Source organism: Bos javanicus, chromosome 23 (genome assembly GCF_032452875.1).
Source record: "Bos javanicus breed banteng chromosome 23, ARS-OSU_banteng_1.0, whole genome shotgun sequence".
In the NCBI taxonomy this organism is placed as follows: domain Eukaryota; kingdom Metazoa; phylum Chordata; class Mammalia; order Artiodactyla; family Bovidae; genus Bos; species Bos javanicus.
Window position 1 is genome coordinate 36500210 of NC_083890.1, and position 21287 is coordinate 36521496.

At 41.7% G+C, this 21287-nt stretch overlaps 1 long non-coding RNA gene across 6 annotated transcripts in view; it reads right to left on the reverse strand.

Moving 5' to 3' along the window:
• LOC133236618 (uncharacterized) overlaps window positions 1-21287 on the reverse strand; it is a 405417-nt gene that overhangs the window by 66072 nt on the left and 318058 nt on the right. For all 6 annotated transcript variants that reach the window (XR_009732945.1, XR_009732943.1, XR_009732941.1 and 3 more), the window contains 2 exons: window positions 17698-17845; window positions 4211-4322 (listed from right to left, as the gene is read on the reverse strand). This is a non-coding gene — a long non-coding RNA (uncharacterized LOC133236618). The remainder of the gene's footprint in view (window positions 1-4210; window positions 4323-17697; window positions 17846-21287) is intronic.

A 21287-nucleotide genomic window follows, 5' to 3' on the forward strand; every position in this document is an offset into this window, starting at 1 on the left:
ATTTTCAGAAACATGTGAAATCTCACTTGAGGACACACTGTGCAGGAGTCAAACTGTGGCATTTGACTTGCAAGCAGATAATACCACTCTCATCCTAACAGCACATCCTGCATGTGATTTCTGAGGATCATGAGGCCCATTTTGTCACGAGCTCGTCTTGAGAGTACCTCTGTACTCAAGATGTACTTTCTCATTTCAGATTAATAGGAAACTATTAAGGGGATTCTGCCAGAGGGTCCCTTTCAAAACGCCGGCTTTGCTGGAAATGGAACAGTTTCCACTTATTACTGTCTGGTCAGCGGAAAAAGCTGTAACCCCATTTCCTCTCAAGTTCTTTTGTTTCTCAATAATCAACAGTCTCCCTCTCCTTCCATCTACCTATACGTGAGCAGGACTTCTCTTCCAGAGCCTCAGGCCACCTTATATATATCATCTTGATTGACCTTGTATGAAGAAATCATTTTGCAACTCCATGAAGGCTGGAAAGGGTAGCACCAATAAACTGATTTTCGGGCGGATAACCAGTCACACGTGTTTACACACTAGTGACACAGGGCCAAAATCCTACCTTCTAATTTCTACATTGCCTTTTTTTTTTTTTTTTTTTTGAGCCACAGCAACATTATCTCATGGCATTTAATGATATTTGTGTACAAGTTCACAAATTAAGCCAGAACAGTTTATACAACCAAGAGTACGTGGTTATAGTGGATTTCTAGTCTGTAGGTAGTTTAACTCAACCTATTATAAAAACTGAAAAACTTCAGATCCAGGTTTAAATATAAATTGGTGTGTGTATGTGTATGTTCCACTAGGTTTCTCTCAAAAGAAAACTGGATGATTTTTTCATGAAGAATTCAAGTAAAGTAGCTTTGACAGTAACACTGAAAAGAAAACTAAGAGAAAAGGAGGATTAGAGCAACCATCATACTGCAAAAACAGTTTCCCTAAAGTTTTCTCCATAAACTTCCTGAGTATGCCATGACCTCATTAACACATGAGGAAAGTAAACCTACACAGGATCAGGAAAAGAGGAAACTTTTAGTAATGAAAGTACAAGTGACTGAACTCTATATTCAGGTTTTCAGGGTTTACTGAGTATTTGCCCTTCTAAAGAGTCTGATGTTTACCAAAAAAAACCCCAATGCAGGATGGGATATTCCTTCAAGGGACAAGTTTATTGTAAAGAGAACTGCATGACTGGGAAGAACACGAGAGGGGCTGAGAAAGGACCTCTAAGGATACTTTCTCACTATGAAGCCTGAAGTCATCCTGAGTGGTCGCCCTGGCTGTCCCCACTCCTCCAAGAAGAGTTAAGCGCACCCCAGGGGAGTGGGTCTTCCAGGTCAGAAAAGCCAACCTGCCCAGCAGAAAGTCCAGCCTGGGAACTATCCCCAGAAGAAGTGGGCTTGGCTCACACTTCCTACCAGCAGGCAGACGGGAAGCGTTCTCAGCCTGACAAAGAGGCAAGCAGAAGCCAAGGCTAAAAGTAGACTGCATTTCTGAGGTCCTAACATTGAAAGAACGGAAACCATATGGGAATTTATTATTCAACTGAAACCTTCAGGTGGCTTTAAATTAAAAGGAACATTGTCAACCACGTCCCTGGGCCCTTCTTTTTTTTTCTTCTCCAACCCCTCCTCCTCTTTTCAAATTTTATAAGCTCTGTGATTTACCAGTGGAAATCCCCTGAATATAAATTAAGCATTATGTCCACCCAAGAAATTCTTCCTGGCACTCAACCAGTAGTTTGGCATCAAAATCTCTCATGTGACTCTTGGGAGGGTAAGCTAGTGTGTGTGTGTGTGTGTGTGTGTGTGTGTGTACACACATTGATTTTTCCCTTTTTTAGAATTAATCTCCATTATGTAAAGGCTGAGAAGCAGACATGCAGGTGAGAAGGGATGTAATCTCCATGAAGAAATATTAACAATATACTGAAGTGTAGATCACACCTCTCAGAGTATAAACTGCCCACCCAGGTCCTGTGTGATAGTAACGACCATGTGTGCAGACTTCCTACCCTTGCCATCATCACAGCTGTGAATATCCCCTCAACAGCTTAAATATTTAGGCCTTAATTCTAGAGACTCGAAAGATATCAGAACGTCAACTGGATTAGTCAGGACAAGCTGATAATATCGCTGGAACACATCTTCCTACATTCTACTGACATGTAATAATGGAAGTTTGCTTCTTGCTCACACTACCTGCCTGATCTAGGTCAGGGGGGTCTTTCCATCAGGCCCCTCCAGAATGGAAATGCGCAGGTTCCCACTAAGATAGGTAGAAAGGGATAAAAGCAAACCCCATGGTGACTTTTCAGCTTTGTCCAAGAAGTCACAGAGCAACCCTGATGACCACAAAAGTCCTGCAAAGTCTTAAAAGAATAATAAAAATCTCCTGGAGCCCATAAAGGTTATCACTTGATTGGTGAAGTAGATCCCTATCTTATCTTTATTTATATTCCCAGCCTCCAGGCCAGGGAACTCACTGTTTGCTTGAAAAAACAATACAAGCAAGACTATATACAATACAACATCATAGTTTATACTCCTTTAGACGCCCAACATTAATTTGGCAGATTTAAATTTAAAAATTTCTTTCTACTGTGAATAACAAAGACAACAGAATAAATGAATGATGCCATGAATGTTCTTCAAGGGCGTGCTGGGTTCTCTGTAGGACAGGAAAGGCATTCTCAGTCTCAAGTAAGCATGTTAAGGCTGAAATTCACAACAGAAAATGGAAAACAGTTTGCTTGCTAGTCCTTTAAAGAATACGAAGTGAACAGTTCACCATCTACCCTTAATGCAGATGTAAATCTTCTCCCCTTGAAGAACACAGGGACAGAGGATTCCATTTTAACACGAATGTGTCCCTCTTCACTTAGTACATCCACACCAGTAAAAGAATATCTGCATAAATCTTGCTTTCCCAAGAAACAGTCCCCAAAAATGCGTTATCTAAGAGAGAAGCTGAAGGTCAAATGGGAAAGAATACATAGAAGAGGAACCTTATTTTCTCTAGCTCAGAAAATACCTTCCTAGCATTCCTTTTCTGCTACATTAACCCTGCCCTACACACTGAACTTTTAAATGGGGAGGAGTGAAGGAAATTTATTGGAAGGAGACTTGGGAGGCTTTAAGTAGTGTTTGAATACTGCTTACTGTTTACTAGATACATGGAGAGACTTAAATAAAAAATTCATGCCAAACACTATCTGTACAAGAAACCAGCTGTTCTTATTTATTCCAACAGACACGGTTTCACAGGACTCCAAGCTCTATTATCCAGGCTCAGCGAATACCTCTAGCAACAACTGCAAGAGTTTTGAAGCGTCTCAGGTCATAGAACAAGGCCCTCATTTTATATAGAAGTGCTGGAAGACAGTTTTTATCTAAGAACTGAGAATTCTACCTGAAAGCTATCAAATTTGACCATGGAGGGTGGTAAGGAGTAGGGGCTCTCACCATAATGTAGGCATAGCTCCTAAATTACTTTCCATTTTTCTTTCATGCCCAAGACTTGTCAGCCACCCCCACCCCCTCCACTGTCATCTCCATGCTCATCCTTGATGACTGATGCCAACCCTTGAAATAGGACCAGATGCTGATGGTCCCAATTTAGCAAAACCTTTCAGTGGCAACGCTCAAGTGACTTCTCATACTCCCTGTCCTAGAGTGACTTTGAGTACAGCCATCTCACTTGAGAAGTTTGTGAGCGCTCTTATTTTTACTTTCTGATCAACATCAATAGAGGACTGAGAATGGTATAAATACAAGGAAGGTGCTGTAAAGATTTTTAAGTACTTAAGGGGACTACGAGAGCAAAAGCAACAATGACAGTCACATTTAATGAGGGTTTTCTAAGCACCATGCTCTGTGCTAAGAGCTTTATCATCTCATTTAACCTTCAAACAACGCTATGATCTATGCCTAGGGATGTGCTTCTAAAAATATGGAAAAGGGGGTAAAAAGAGGAACTTGATGGAAAAACCTGGCCAACATTATCTCCACCAGGGGATCAAGGGAAAGCTCAACAGTGACAAGCCATGTTGATAGCGGATGTGTTAGTCGCTCAGTCATGTCTAACTGTGCATCCCCAAATCATGGTTCACCTCTGCAGTCTTTCAAAAACCCATAGGCAGTCTAATTATGCAAAAACATCAGACAAATTCCAAATGAGGAGCACTCTACAATAGACTGACCTGCACTCCGTGAAACTGTAAAGGTCATCAGAAACATGTCAGAGAAACAGTCATAGATCGAAGGTGTCTTAGACACGACGAACAAATGCAGTGCGGTATCCGGGACGAGATCCTGGAAGAGAAAGGACATTAGAGGAAAACTAGTGAAGTCCAAATAAACTGTAGAGTTTAGTTAACAATCAAGTACTGCTGTTGGTTCCTTAGTTTTGACAAACACACCACTGTAAAGCAACATGATAACATTAAGGGAAATTAGGTAAAGACTACATGAATACTTTCTTCCTATCTTTGCAACTTTTCTGTTTATCTAAAACTCTTCTAAAATAAAGTTTACTTTAAAACCCTCTGAGGCTGATGCTCTTATCTCCTTTCCAGAGATGAGATATTATAGCTTAAATAGCTTCCCAAAGTTACAAGCTAAAAAGCAAAAAAAAAAAAAAAAAAAACTTGGCCAGATATGTTTACTCTCATTTAAACACCAGTGGATAACGCAGTAACATAAGCCCTTGCATAAGATCGATTACAACGATTTTATGCCAGATACATGCTGAGAAACTTAAAGGAATTTATTTCACTTAAATTCCTCATAATACTGCATTTTTATTTCAGTACACCTTTTTAAATAAAGGGGTCATATAGTACTTTCTAAATATTTCATTTTTATCACAAATTTCGATTACTCCATCAATGCTCTGTGATGATCACATTTAAGCAAAATTAGCTTAAAGATCTTGCCAAAACTTTTCTTCTGCTGCTGCTGCTGATGTGCTCAGTCGTGGCCGACTCTTTGCGACCCCATGGACCGTAGCCCACCAGTTTCCTCTGTCCATGGAATTTTCCAGGCAAGAATACTGAAGTGGGTTGCCATTTCCTTCTCCACTTCTTCTGCTACTGAAGTATCGTTGCTTTACAGTATAAGTTACAGGTGTGTACAACAGACTGCGTCACCATTTGTAAAGGCTATACCTTTTATAATTACTATAAAGTATTGGCTCTATTCCCCATAGTGATTAATGTATAATGCTTCTTTTTTAATATATACTTCCTCCTGTTCTTCCTCCTCCAGCTCATCACCTCTTTCAACTCCTGGCCCTTGCTGTGGCTCCATCCAGCCATTCAGGCTGCTCTCTGCAGCCGGGAGCCCCCACCTCCGGCCAAGGCAGCGCACCCTCCTCACCCACTGTGGTCATCAGGGTGAGGGCAGGGGAGGGTGGCGTGGCTGCGGCTCCATCAGCCTTGGCAGTACTTGTGTCGCCTATCCTGACTGCCAGGATTCCCTGCACCCAGAGGACAGACAGCAAGCAAGCTGAGACCACAGCTGAACAGCGCGGGAATTCCACCTCACCTGCCTGCAGAACCCGGTAAGTGTGGAGGCGCAGGAGGTCGGTAGGGCCTGCACACTTGCAGTTTATTTTATACCTAATAGTTAGTATCTGTTAATCGCCTATGCCTATACCACCCCTTCTTCCACTAGCCCTACTGGTAACCACTACTTTGTTCTCTGTATCTGTGAGTCTTGTTATCTTCAGTACTTGGTGTATTTTTTAGATTCCCCATATAAGGGATGGGGCTTCCCAGGTGGCGCTAGTGGTAAAGAACCCGCCTGCCAGTGCAGAAGAACTCTGAGCTTCGGGTTCCATCCCTGGGTTGGGGTGATCCCCTGGAGAAGGGCATGGCAACCCACTTCAGTATTCTTGCCTGGAGAATCTCATGGACAGAGGAGCCTGGCGGGCTACAGTCCATGAGGTCACAAAGAGTCGGACACGACTGAAGCAACTTAGCAGCAACAGCAGCATACAGTGCTTGCCTTTGTCTGACTAGTTTCCCCTAGCCTAATGCTGTTGCTGCAAACGGCAACATTTCATTCTTTTTTATGGCTGTGTGTATTCTGCAACATTGTATGCATGTATGTATGCACTGTATGGCTATATGTATGTATTCAGCAACATTTTATCCTTTTTTAAGGATGTATGTATTCCATTGTATATATACCACATTTTCTTTATCCATTCATCTGTCCTTGGACACTTCAGTTCAGTTCAGTTGCTCAGTCGTGTCTGACTCTTTACGACCTCATGGACTATAGCAAGCCAGGCTTCCCTGTCCCTCCGGAAGCTTACTCAAACTCATGTCCATTGAGTCAATGATGTCATCCAATCATCTCATCCTCTGTTATCCCCTTCTCTTTCCGCCTTCAATCTTCCCCAGCATCAGGGTCTTTTCAAATGAGTCAGCTCTTCATATGAGGTGGCCCAAGTATTGGAGTTTCAGCTTCAGCATCAGTCCTTCCAATGAATATACAGGACTGCTTTCCTTTAGGATAGACTGGTTTGATTTCCTTGCTGTCCAGGGGACTCTCAAGAGTCTTCTGCAACACCACAGTTCAAAAGCATCAATTCTTCAGCGCTCAGCTTTCTTTATGGTCCAACTCTCACATCTATACATGACTACTAGAAAAACCATAGCCTTGACTAGATGGACCTTTGTTAGCGAAGTAGTATCTCTGCTTTTTAATATGCTGTCTAGGTTGGTCATGACTTTTCTTCCAAGGATCAAGTGTCTTTTAATTTCATGGCTGTAGTCACCATCTGCAGTGATTTTGGAGTCCCCAAAAATAAAGTCTGTCACTGTTTCCATTGTTTCCCCATCTATTTGCTATGAAGTGATGGGACCAGATGCCATGATCTTATTAGTTTTTTGAATGTTGAGCTTTAAGCCAACTTGGACACATATAGGTTGCTTCCATACCTTAGCAATGGTAAATAATGCTGCTGTAAACACTGGGGTGCCTGTATCTTTTCATATTAGTGTTTTTGGTTGTTTTCTTCCAGATAATGTGCCCAGAAGAGGAACTGCTGGATCATACAATAGTTCTATTTTTAGTTTTTTTGAGAAACCTCTGTGTTGTTTTCCACAAAGGCTGCACCAATTTACATTCCCACTTACAGTATATGCTGGTGCTGCTGCTAAGTCATTTCAGTCGTGTCCAACTCTGTGCAACCCCACAGACGGCAGCCCACCAGGCTCCCCCATCCCTGGGATTCTCCAGGCAAGAGTACCGGAGTAGGGTGCCATTGCCTTCTCCGTACAGTATATGAGGGTTCCCTTTTCTCCACATCTTTGTCAATATTTATTACCGGAGTTATTTTTGATGACAGCCACTGTGACAGGTGGGAGGTGATATCTCATGGTGATTTTGATTTGCATTTTCCTGATGGTTCCTTATTGAGTAGCTTGTCATGTGCCTCTAGGCCATCTGCATTTCCTCTTTGGAAAAAATGTCTATTCAGTTCCTCTGCCCATTTTTTAATTGGGCTGTTTGGGATCTTTTCTTGATGTTGAATTGTATGAGCTATTTATATATATTATATATATTATATATATATATATATATATATATATATTAACCCTTTATCAGTCTTTTCATTTGCAAATATTTCTATTTCATTAGGTCACCTTTCTGTTTTGTCAATGGTTTCCTTTGCTGTGCAGAAAGCTTGTTGAGTTTGATTAGGTCCCATTTGTTTATCTTTACTTTTATTTCCTTTGCTTTAGGAGATGGATCCAAGAAAACATTGCTGTGATTTATATCACACAGTGCTCTGCCTTGTTTTCCTCTAAATTTTAATCCTGATGCGCCAACATTCCATAAGAGAAGAAAGCACTGGCCAATGGATATTTGACCCTATAACGGCCTATCTTTCACCCACTCTCACTTATTACCGCCCTTGTCTTCTCTTCTGATTCTGGATGTTTCAGTGTTGGTGAGATCACCCTGCTGCTGAAACAGGATGAGGGGGTCAGAAACCCGGGTGCCCTTTGCAAGGAAATGACAGCATCAACATAAGGAAAGATTAGCATACACTTTGGGTTTTTTCAGATCCTGAGAGATATAAGATCAGCTGTGGCTGCTCCAAAAACCAAAAAAAAAAAAAAAAACTCAATGCCTTTTGAATATAAATTCTAACAGTGTTATCTACTAAACCAGTGTTTCCCACAATGTGAAGCCAGCCTCGCTGGGAAAACTCCAACATCCTCCCAGGAAGGCTCAAGCAGTCCAAGACATATCCTTTTTTTTCCTTGGGATTTGCCAAAATCAGACAGTGGGATTCAACAAATATTTCTAAACACTGTACTTAATATATTGTTCCCTGTGAGAATATATAGTGGAAGTGGTCCAGCAAGTAAGAAAACAGGCTGCCTTCTGTGTGTGATTAGATTAGCTGCCTAAAGACACAATTTGTACAATCTTGTTCTATTTACAAGTTTGTTTGTTTTAAGGCAAGTGATTCCTTCAATTATTGATTTTTATCACTCTGGGCTTGTCTCAAGAATCCCTCAAATGCCACCACAATGCCTACCCTTTATACCTCAAACTACTCCCAAGGCAGTTAGTTAAGGACTCCAGATCAGCTTTAACAAGAGAAGGGTAGAAAGAAAAAGGAGGAAGTGATTATGACAAATTCTCCCACAGCAGCGGGGTAACTTATGGGGCTAGCTCTCCTGATTCACTGGACAATGGAAATAGAACCAAATTCAAAGTTTAATGTCTTCCCTTCACCAATGGGAAAGAAATGAACCAAGTTCAAGAAGCCATAATCATTCCCCCAGACACACACACACACACACACACACACAGAGCAACTTGGCAAATTGGTATTCATCCAAAACAAACCCTTCTTCTCAAGAATCTTTGCTATTTTTATAGCTGAACTCATGAAAAAAATCTTTTTCATTCTGGAGCCCTGGGTAAATTAAGCTAGAATTCTTAAATTTCTATTCTCATGCTAGTACGAGAGGCTGAAGTGTTGAGAATCCATGAGGAAGGTTATACTTCCAGGACCATCACAGTGAGAAAGGAACTGGCCATCAGAAGCAGCTTAGCCCTTGGGCAGACTCTGAGGGGCTCAAAGAGGCACTTAAAACTTCTCAATGAGTCTCTCCAAGTCTGCCGAAATCCTGATCCTCCTCCGGGCAGACATCCCTCATCTAAACCTCACACTTACATCCTCCACAGTCTCAACATTCCAGATGCCTGGACATCAAATTCATCACACTAATCTCCCACCCTTCAAACCCTGTCCTAACTCCCCAGAGGACACCTGCTGAACATTAAACCAAGATTGAGTTTCAAAGCCAAAAAAGTTACAAAATAAGAAGTCAGATTTTTCAAAGCACTTGCCAACAAGCTTCTCAGTGTTCTTTCAAGGTTTTCGTGAATGGTGTCAAGTTTTCCCAAAGATATTCCTATCTGCTTTTGCCTCCCAAGACATCCAAGGTTGCCAACCATCCACATGGTAGGAAAAATCTAACTATGTGAGACAGTGTAGAGCAGATAAAACATATGTCAAAACATGAAGCAAAAGGTCACTCTTTTAGTCTTAATATTTACATGTATATATCAGAATTTTCACATTGGTATTATTAACTCTGTTAGTAAAGCCACACAAACCAGTGTATCAGAAGTGATTAAGCCATTCACCATATGAAAAGTACAGAGTAAGACAATAGAGCCTTGTATGGTACCTGGCACACACATATCACTGAATTAATCAGAAGCCTTTGATATCTGCTAAACAGTCATCTCGGAGAAGGCAATGGCACCCCACTCCAGTACTCTTGCCTGGGAAATCCCATGGGTGGAGGAGCCTGGTAGGCTGCAGTCCATGGGGTCACGAAGAGTCGGACACGAATGAGCGACTTCACTTTCACTTTTCACTTTTATGCATTGGAGAAGGAAATGGCAACCCACTCCAGTGTTCTTGCCTGGAGAATCCCAGGGACGGGGAGCCTGGTGGGTTGCCATCTACGGAATCACACAGAGTCGGACATGACTAAAGTGACTTAGCAGCAGCAGCAGCAAACAGTCGTCTGGGGGGATACGCACTTTTCCTCCTTGGCTTCTATAAGAATTTGTAGATAGCTTTTATGCTTAAAGTACTATTTCCATAATTGCCCTTTGCTAAAGCAAACTAAAGATATCTAATTATTCTCAAATCACCTAGAGATACCAACTTTTAACTTTATGTATAACCTCCCAGAGTATGACAACACCTAGCCACATTCATGGATACATATAAACAAGGTATTTTTTTTTAAGTGAGATCGCAGAAAAATCTACAGCATTCTTTGAATGCCTCATTTAGTATTTTACTGGATATGTCTACTATAATGTATCTGACCACTGTAATACTGTTTAGATATTTATAACAAAATATATCAAAAAATAAGTTTGTGATAAAGTATTCTTGCAGTAAAATCTTTTTATACACATTTGATTATGCTATTAGGACAAATCTGCCTAGAAGTTGCACTGGCAGAACTATGAATAGACACATTTTGTGACTTTTGATCTTATATTTTGCAAAATAATCTCCAGATAGCATATAAAATTTCCCCAATATTTTGTATTTTCCCACTCCTATAGTGACACTGGAGTTTAGAATTATTCTCAAACTTAGCCAGATTTGGTAGTTTCACAAAATGTTTCATTTTGCTTTATGTTGCTTAGAGGGAGATTTTTCACATATTTGAATATAAATAATATACATAGTATTTTGAAGCATCTCAGTTAAGAAGCTTTGGGGAACTAAAAACGATTTAAAAGGTACAACATATATTGAAGCCCTAGTGTTAAATGTTTCTTCTTTTTAAAAATCGTTTAAAACTTCTGTAGGAATTTCCTAAAGCTCAATATACATCAGGATGATGCAATTTTGAAAGTGACATATACCTTTTTATTTAAAAATATTTTTTATTTGGCTGTGCCAGGTCTTAGTTGTTAACACGAAGGACTTTTAGTTACAGCATGGAGGGTCTAGTTCCCTGACCAGGGACTGAACCCCTGCACTGGAAGGCAAAGTCTCAACCACTGAACCAACCAGGGAAGTCCCGAGAAATGCACCTTTTTTAAAATAGCTCTTTCCCTTATTGTCAAATACTAAGGGATATTTGACGTTCATAATCTCTATCTCATGGCCCACTTGAGTTCTGCTTTAAATTCACATGTGTGCATGCACACGTGTACATCTACACTTGCATATGCATACATGTGCATGCCTATATTTGATCTATATCAATGTATGCACACACACAGAGACTAGACAATGCACTTTTCCCCCTGGTGTCAGTACATCAGCAACTGTGATGCTGTGAGTGACACTTCCTTTGTCCTCTAAGTACTACAGGCTGGTCCTGGTTCTGCAGGGAGCAGGCGCAGCCCCACACAGTCATTGTAACTGACATCTGTGGGCAGGACACCGAGGTACACCTCAATCACGTGCGCCTGGCGGAGAATGCTCACTCATGCACCTGCTTCAACGGTGTGAGTGCAGCCTGTGGGTTTCCCTTGATTGATGTTGGTATAACTGCTCCACGGGCTCTGTGGGTGAAGGGAAGTGGGCTCTGCTCAAAGCAGTTGGTGGAGCCTCGCACCTTCCACTTGACACAGCGCACGGAATAACAAGTTATAGAGGTGGGTGCCTGTGCGTGCGGACTCACCACGCCCTCACAGACAAACCAAAAAGGCACCCAACCTTAAAATAAAACAACAACAAAAAACGAGGCTTTGAAAACCAGGAAACAAGCCAGCAAAGGAAGCATCTGTCTCTTTCACTCGGAACAAACCTCCCCACCCCCTGCCCCCAAGAATCATACATGTTTACACACACTCACACCCCACCCCACCCCCAGCTACCAGCATCCAAGGACCATGGACTTTACTACTTCCAGGCTTTCTTAAGGACTTACTTTTTATTAACCAAGTCAATTTGTTTCATGCCCAAAACTAACAGCATTCACAGAATCACCCTGTCCCACCAAAACAGAGGCGGAAACAATGCTTTCTTGAGCAAATGTCACAACTTTCAACAAGGTTCAATCTACCCTAAAGTGGACGCGGTTTAGTAAATCATGTTCATATGGGTAACTCCTCGTCTTTTCACATCCATTTCTTATTTTCAAAACAAAACTAACAAATGTAAAGTCAGCTAAGGTCAAAACCCAATTTTGGGATTTCCAGTGCCCTACAAACAAACCCAGCCGGCCACACACATTCCCAGGCGAAGATCTGGTGAGATCCATGAGCTTCATTCCTCCTCAGACTGGACTGTCCTTTTAGTCTCTTCCACTGTAAGATCTGAGGCAATAACTATAATTTTAGAAAAGCCTGATAAGAAAAATTCAAGGCAAAAAATATTTGTATATTCTAGGAAAATCATATACACACACAAAATAAAATCTCCAATTGGATGCCAAAATACCTCTGGCTTTTAAAACCACTCCATACACCCAGCTGCAGGACAGACAGCAATTCTAGCAAAAATGTGATACTTGTTATTTTTGGTTGAACTGTGTAAAATTGCCATTTTTGTACAACTGAAATACTAACAACTTCATACGGATCAATTCAACTATTTCCTAAACATGCCACAATACTTCCAGTGATTTGAATCTTTAGTGCAAATCACCTTCATTCTCCAAATCACCCCACTTCCAGCCACACTCTGCCCTCCTCCTCGCTTCATCTCCTTCCCTCTCTCCCTGAACCTCCTCCATGCACAGCATCAGGTAGAGGCTGGAAGAAAAAGGGGTTCTGAGTAATTACCTGGAATCAGATCTAGATATGGGCCCGATTTCAAGGCCCAGAGGTAGACTTAAATGTCCCTTCAGAAAGGTTTTAGAAGAAGGGCTCTAAAAATAATATTTTCTTCTCTTATGCCTTCTGCTCAGGGACCTTCTATTCTAATAATGGCATTCACTCATCCAAGGTGGATTTAAGACAATACTTGACAACATAACTGTTTATCACATGGCGTGGTTTGAATTCTGAACTCTATACCAAAGCTATACCAAAACTCTATACCAAATCACAGCTCACTTTTCACCTTTGATGTACATTTCTCCCACTGGTCTCACAACAGCCTTAACATTTCTAGCCACCTTGCTTCCTTCTTCTAAGAAGTTTTTCACTAGAACACAGGAGTTTTCCAAATATATTCACAAAGTGTAATACAGTAAGAAATTACTGCCCTGCTTTCCCTTACCATTTTGAGACAGGAATATGCATTTAAGGGAAATATCCACATCTAAAGGAAACCCATCTTTGCAGGAAGTAGAAAAATAGGCGGAAAAACCGGTATTTCCTAACTACATATGTAATAAGCAGGAAGCCCACCTAGTATGGAAGTCAAATGCATTCTGGAACCTTCTGATAGATGTCAAAGGTCAGAGATTAGAGAGAAAAGATATTGAGTGCAATAACGTAGGAAAAAAAAAATCCCTTGAAATCTTAAAGAATCTGTGAGCACAACATGCTGATACACTGCTGTCTTCAATAGATTGCAAGCCTCACAAGAACTAAATTCAACTCCCCCTTTTAAGGAAATATATTAATTGATATACCGCTGTCATTTCTGTAGCTTTCCTTCCATGAAAATGCTGAGTATATTCAATCCTCAGCATTATCATCAAACTTATTTTGAATGTAATTGGGATGGGGAGACAGAAACTTCAAGAGTTCAGACCATAATTACTAAGTCATGACTCAGTCAAAAGAAAACCAAGTTGTCTACCTAAAATGAGCTAAATTGTAAGATTTTTCTCTCTTCAGATAATGCCACCCCTAAGAACTCAGTTTCTACAATGTTACTCCCCTAGAGACACTGTAAATTCTGTATTGAAGACAAAAACAGAAATATGAGAAGCCCAGACACAAGTCCTCTCATTGTCCTGAGTAATAGGAGTGTTCGTCTAATCTTATAACATAGTGAATGTGACTCTATAAATGATTGGCCTCAAGTCATCTACGATACATAGCAGCTAAAAATTACAGTGATGGCTGATGTGTGTAGCATCATGGCTCTTTTTTTACGAGTGTCAAATTTTCTACCTCAATTCATGTTCTTTACAACAACCATGAGGTGGAGAATTTTATTTCCATTTTATGCACAAGGAAAGTAAGACTCAGAAAGGTACGTCACTTGCCCAAATTGGCAAAGCTGGCTGTGAACTAGAAGTCAAACCCAATTCTTCCCCATCCCAAAGTCTCTATCTGCTCTCCCCTGATCTTCTCTGGCAGAAGCCCACTGAGAAGTGAGTGTGAGGGTGCCAGACAAGGACTTCTGTGCGCTGCAAAGCCCCTGCCTTCCCTACTGGACACAGGGACGGGGCCATAGTTAGCAGCCCCCGCTGGGGTGTGCCGTGGGAGATGATGGCTTTGGGGAAGCCAGATATTTTGGCTTCTTTGGGTAGATTAACCAGATTTTTATGTAATTAAAAAAAACAAACCAACAGTGCCAGCTAGTTCTTTGAACACACACACACACACATACACTTCCTTGTAAGGGCAAACAGCATATTTGAGGGCTAGATCTGGCTCCATGGGCCACCAATTTATAATATCTGCCATACCCCACACTGATGTCCATTTATTACATCCATCACAAAGCCTCACAACAGTCCAAGTGCAAAGGTTCCAACACAGCCTTTATGAATTTGTATTAGGGTTTTGTTCAGGCTGCACATCCTTAAACTACAAATGGTCTCATGGACATCAGGGCGGCACAAGCTTTAGCAGAAGCATATATCCATCACATGTTCCGTGCCTGCAAATGAACATGAAAATACCATCCCAGCCACGAAGCAGACAAGTCCAAACACAGTGACAGCAGCCCCTGGGTTCAAATAGATCTGCGCTGCACCCCATCTATAAACCGGCAAAATTTCCAGAAAGGTAGATCACAAAAGCAAAAAGTACCTGCAGGAACCACTCTTCCCCTAACCTTTCTTGTCCCTCTTTCCCCTTCAAGTTTGATGATTTGGCAGTTCTGGAACCCTTCCGAGAGAAGTCAAGACTCACTCTGCCAGCCCCAGCTGTTCAAAGCTCAGCTCAATCTGTTCCATACAGTTGGCTGTATTATCACAATAATGTGGCTACAGTTCACCTTCATTTGCTGCAAAGATCATTAACTATCCCTCAGAGAGATCCAGTATTCAAGACAGAGCGTGCCCGAGGCATAATAAACGGAGGTCTCTGGGTAACACAGTTCAAAAGAAGGTAAGACGATGCCAGCTAGGCCACCTGACAGTTCCTGCAGTCAGAGAAAAGGGAAGAAAACAAGGGCAGGAAGGATGGAAGAGAAAAAGGAAATGCAAGAACGTGCCTGGCAAACATGTATGTTCATGTGAAGAGTGAATAAAGAGGAAAAAAATTTTTTGAAATAAAGACAGCAGGACATTGAATGTTAAATCACAGTGGAGACATGACTCCACTTGTCTGGCAACTGAAACATTCTACTAGAGGGAGAGTGAATTTGGAAGGAGATTGAGCACAGAGCAAATGAATTACAATCCTATACAGGAAGAAGGCAATACTCTGGACAATTTCAGTACTGTAGAAGACGGTCAATTCAGTCAAACCGGTCATTAACTTGTGTATCTGACCTCCCATTCATAAATTAAAGTGTATTGTGGGTGTCTTTCTTCATTCAATTCACCCCTCAATTAAAATTTCACACGAGCCTCATTTGAATCTTGTTCACCAACCAATAAGCTAGCTCTATAAAAACACCCAGGGGTCAGGCTGTCCCATTCAAAGAAAGTACTGCAGGATACAAATACCCAAAGTTCTTCAGTTGATCCTGAGAGCATCAAAATCAATCCTTGTTCTAATGTGTGTGTTGGTCACTCAGCTATGTCTGACTCTTTGCAACCCCATGGACTGGGACCCGCCAGGCTCCTCTATTCATGGAATTCTCAGGTAAGAATACTGGAGGGGGTTGCCATTGTCTCCTCCAGGGGATTTTCCTGACCCAGGGATCAAACCCAAGTCTCCTGCATTGCAGGCAGATTCTTTAACGTCTTAGCCATCAGGGAAGCCCTCCTTTGAATCTCGTTCACCAACCAATAAGCCACTGCTATAAAAGCACCCAGAGATCAGGCTGTCCCCTTTAAAGAAAGTATTACAGGATATGAATACTCAGAAGTTCTTCAGTTGATCATGAGAACAGCAAAATGAATCCTTGTTCTAAGTGAGTTGCAACTGTTATATTAATCTAAACCAAATGCCAGTCAATAAAGGATAGGCAACTGGTGGTGATGGACAACTGGGAGTTGGTGATGGACAACTGGGAGTTGGTGATGGACAACTGGGAGTTGGTGATGGACAGGGAAGCCTGGCATGCTGCAGTCCATGGGCTCGCAAAGAGTCGGACACAACTGAGCGACTGAACTGAACTGAAGGTGAAGCAAGAATTTTACTGGCAGGCCTCACCTGCAAAAGATGTATTGGGTTGATCAAAAAGTTGTTACGGAAAACCCGAACAAAATTTTGGTCAAGCCAATACTTTTTTTGGAACTACACAGGTAACATATTTAAAAAGCAAAATCAATAGCTCTATAGTCTCCATCTTCACTATTTTCTCTACCTCTCTTCCTCCGTAAAAATTTATCCCTAAAGCAATGCTTCTCAACTGGGAGCAATTTTATCCTCCATGGTACTTTTCCAGTTGCACACCGGGGGAGTTGAGTGCTACTGGCAATTGGTGGGTCAAGGCCTGGGCTGTCACTAAATTCTATAATGCACAGGAAAAAACCCTACAATACAGAATTATCTAGCCCCAAACGTCAATAGTGTGGGCATTAATATCTCTGCCTGAGAGTTGTTTCAGGGCTCCAACTTCCCTGTTGTTTTTTTTTTTTTTTTTTACGAGCAGTAGAGCAGGAGTCTCTAAATACCTTCTTACTATCATTAAAATCCCTTCTCTTCACATAATAGTAACATTTAACATAAATGAAAAGGAAGGCAAGGGGCAGAAATTTAAAACTAATTTAGAGTACAATGGAACCCTGGCAAATCCTATTATAGCACCAAACTGCATAAGGTTCCAACCAGTGATTTCATTACTAAAAACATTAAAAAGTAAATAAAAATAGCATAGTCTAATTCAATTCATCTAGGAGGTAGCTTCAAAACATATGGACCCAAATAGAAAAAAAAAAAAGAGAGAGAGAGAGAGAGATTTATATTTATAAAAAGGAAAAACAGTCTTAGCCATCTATGTGGAAATACACAAATACACATACACACACCCCACCCACAAGCACAAACACACCCACACCCATACAGAGCCAAACCAGAAGGCTCAAAACCAAACTCAAGACCCAAACCCAAAGCTCCCCTATTGGCTCTGAACAGAAGAACCTCCCCTAAAGGTGGAAAAAAAAGTTGGGATTTAACCTCTTCCTGAACGAGGAGAAGCAATCCCCCCATCACACCTGAAACTAAGTCGTCATCTTGGATATATTCGTCTGTCTTCAGCCCAAGAGCTCAGTGGAGTCAGCCTAACGTCTGTAGTGCTCGGCAGAAAATCATTTGCCGTGAGGTAATTTGGTGTAAGCTCAGGTCAAATCCTCATGTTGCCAAACGAACAGAACTGCCAAAAACCCTTTCCTGTTGCTTTAGCCCTCAGACTGATGTGGTTGCTCACCTGGTTGGCTGTCTCCCTGCCGGTGATTCTCACTCACTTCCTTGGGGTTTGAGGTGTGTGTGTGTGTGGCTACAGGAAGGTCTGACATGCTTGGGCTCATTGGCTTTTCTGGATTCCTCTTGGCAGCCGCACTCGGATTCCACAGCTCCTGGGAAGGAAACAAGCAAAAGAGAGGTATAGTGTTGAACAGGGATACAGCTATGACTTCCCAGACCAAGGAGAACATGTCCTGCCCTGCCAGGATGGGGAAATCGCTTTTGAAGTGGCGCCCAGGCCTCCCCAGTGCAGACCATCCACACGCTATTGTTTGGGTGAAGACTTCCACTCGACCATTCAGACGCAGGGACAAAGGAATTCATTCACTGCCTACTGAATGCTCACCATACATGAGGTACTGCTGCTGCTGCTAAGTCACTTCAGTCGTGTCCGACTCCGTGCGACCCCAGAGACGGCAGCCTACCAGGCTCTCCCATCCCCGGGATTCTCCAGGCAAGAACACTGGAGTGGGTTGCCATTTCCTTCTCCAATGCATGAAAATGAAAAGTGAAAGTGAAGTCGCTCAGTCGTGTCCAACTCCTAGCGACACCATGGACTGCAGCCCACCAGGCTCCTCCGTCCATGGGATTTTCCAGGCAAGAGTACTGGAGTGGGTTATCATTGCCTTCTCCGACATGAGGTACTAGGGGCAGGGAAAATGGGCTCGGGAAAGGCATGTGTCCTCACAGTAGAAGAAAATATTCCAAAGGAAATTTTATTTGAACAGATTTTGTGGCAAAATGTTCCCTCTTATGAGAATAGAATACTGCATATGAATTTGATAATTTATGAAGTTGCTCGTGTGTAACTTGAATCTGGTTTTGTTACCATCCTAGCCACTCCCAGGGTCTAACCCCAAAGCGGCTTTCGTAAACCACCACTGACAGTATCAAGGTGATGAGATAACAGTGAGTTATTTGCCTGTGCTCTCAAAATAGGAGGAAACTTAGGGGCAGCAGGACCAGGTCATTTCTACCGTGTCCAGGTCAAGCATGGAAATCTATTTGCAAACATGCTGATACCCATCAGAATGTATTTAAAGACTGGAAACCTATGCAGTTCAATCCCAGAAGCAAAAGATGAAGACAGCAGCAATATTTAGCAATGGACACAAAGTACTTTCAAGTCTGGGCAGAATTCTAGACATTATTGAATCTGCCAATGGTACTACTTTGAAAAGAATTCTCATCCTAAAGGTAATTATATTAAAACTCCTGAAGATTTCCTTCTTTAAAGTGCTTCCCTTTGATCAAAGAAGATTAGGGTTGAGCAGGAAGGATGTGTGGATGGAGCTAGAAGACCAGGAGGAGGGGTGTGGGGAGGCTCCCCTAAATCACATCCAAATCCATGATTCAGCGGTTGACTTTGTAAAATGATAGATCAGTCATGTACTTTTTTTACTCATAAAACTAAATTGGCTTATTATCCAACATTACATTCATTGGACTTACTGAATAAATTATAAAAATTTAAATCACAAATGAATTATATAACCAAATGTGGGGTTTTACTGCATGCCAAGAATGTATTTTCTCCTCCAGTGAAATTTTCTGGAATAAATGCAAAGTTAATCGTAACACCTCCAAATCATCTTCAAGTTGCCCTGAATCAGAACACTGTGAACAGAGGAATCAAATCTATGTGTGTGTGTGTACATGCACAATTTATCTTCATCTTACACAATCATGGATGGGACATGCAGCTAGTCTGCTAAGCAAAGTAGCAGTTGGGATTGCTTTAAGTTGCTTAAGTACAGCAGCCAGTGTCAGGGCAATCTTATTTAAGAATATATTTTTCTGAATAAATATGGTGGACGCTACATTTTTGGGAGCCCTCCTGGAGAATATAAACAAACTATCGATGGGCACCCGTCAATTACAATCCTCCGCCAGCTTGTGGTATTTGTGATTTATGACAGGAATATCATTCATTTCCCTAGCGATCATGGAGAAGTCTGCTGAATTTTATATAATGTAATTGAAGAGACAGTAAGTCAAAACATATAAAGCATCCTTCATACTTATCTTAGCCATCTGCAAAGTTTCTTATAGGCACAAACTATTTAACATCATGTCAGGCAGTTTTATGAGTTTCCCAGGAATTTTAAGTTATTTAAACATGAGCATTTTGCTGTCCCAGTACAAAACCCCAAAGAAGCAAATTTTAGGTACTCAACCAAGGAAGTCTCCCCATGGCCATGCCATGCTTATCCATGATGGCTCACAAAAAAAGCTGAAAAAGCAGTGATACAGGCACTTCTGATCAAAGAGACATGTTAACGGAATAGCAGAAAAATTGAATTTCCTGAGAAACATATGAAAAAAGACATAGAAACAAATAGCAAAAAACCTTATATCCTATTGTGCGATAGGAGGCTGCTTCTTTGGTTTTTTTTCCTTCCCTTTTCCCTCATTAAGATTAAGCCGGAGAAGGCAATGGCAACCCACTCCATTAGAGCCCTAACTCAGTACTCTTGCCTGGAAAATCACATGGATGGAGGGGCCTGGTAGGCTGCAGTCCATGGGGTCACTAGGAGTCGGACACAAATGAGAGACTTCCCTTTCACTTTCATGCATTGGAGAAGGAAATGGCAACCCACTCCAGTGTTCTTGCCTGGAGAATCCCAGGGACAGGGAGCCTGGTGGGCTGCCATCTATGGGGTAGCACAGAGTCGGACACGACTGAAGCGACTTAGCAGCAGCAGCAGCAAGATTAAGCCTGATGTGAGAAATGCCTACATCCAACTCAAATTCATCAACTAAACAGAAAAAGGAAGTTAAGGAGGAAGGAAAACAAGAAGGAAGGAAGGAACAAGGGAAGCAAGCCCCATTTTACCCAGTAATGAAGGAAGACTGGCTGGAGAGGTCCAAGAATCCATGGACCTGAGTCCACATGGCATTTCCTTGCCAGGAAACCAGAGCTGGCTGTAATGGTCAGGTTTTCTAGCTGTGAGATGGTGGTGGTGGTTCCTGTCCTTCACTGCCCCAGGCTTTTGAGCACTCCAGCCTCTAACACCCTCCCTGCCCACCTTGGCCTACCCAGCCCTAACACTGTTCATAGCTTTGGCTCAAATGTCTGCAGATCATCGTCAGAGGAACTATGTCCTCCTTCCTTTGTGCCCTGACAGAGCTTTCCACTCCGCTTACACAGCACTTCTTATCTGCAGGCTGACTAGCTCACATTTCCTCCCACCAGAATCCAAATGCCTTGAGGACAAATTCAGCACTTTATCTTTTATCTCCGGAATTTTGTAGAGGGTCTATAATACAGTAAGCGTTCAACAAACACCTGCTGAATAAGTACACCAGTGAACACAGAAACATAGTAATTATTCCAAAGACTTTTTATTTCTGCCCTCCAAATATTTTAAGAGTTCTAAAGACAGGATATTTTTAAATATAAGGGAAAACATGTTCTCAAAGAGAAAAGATAAATAACCTCATGTAAAATATCACAAGGATAGTGGACATTATAAATTATAACTATGAAACTCTATAGTCTTTTGAAATCTATGTAGGGCTTCCCTTTAGTTCTACCCTTTCATCTTCCCTGAG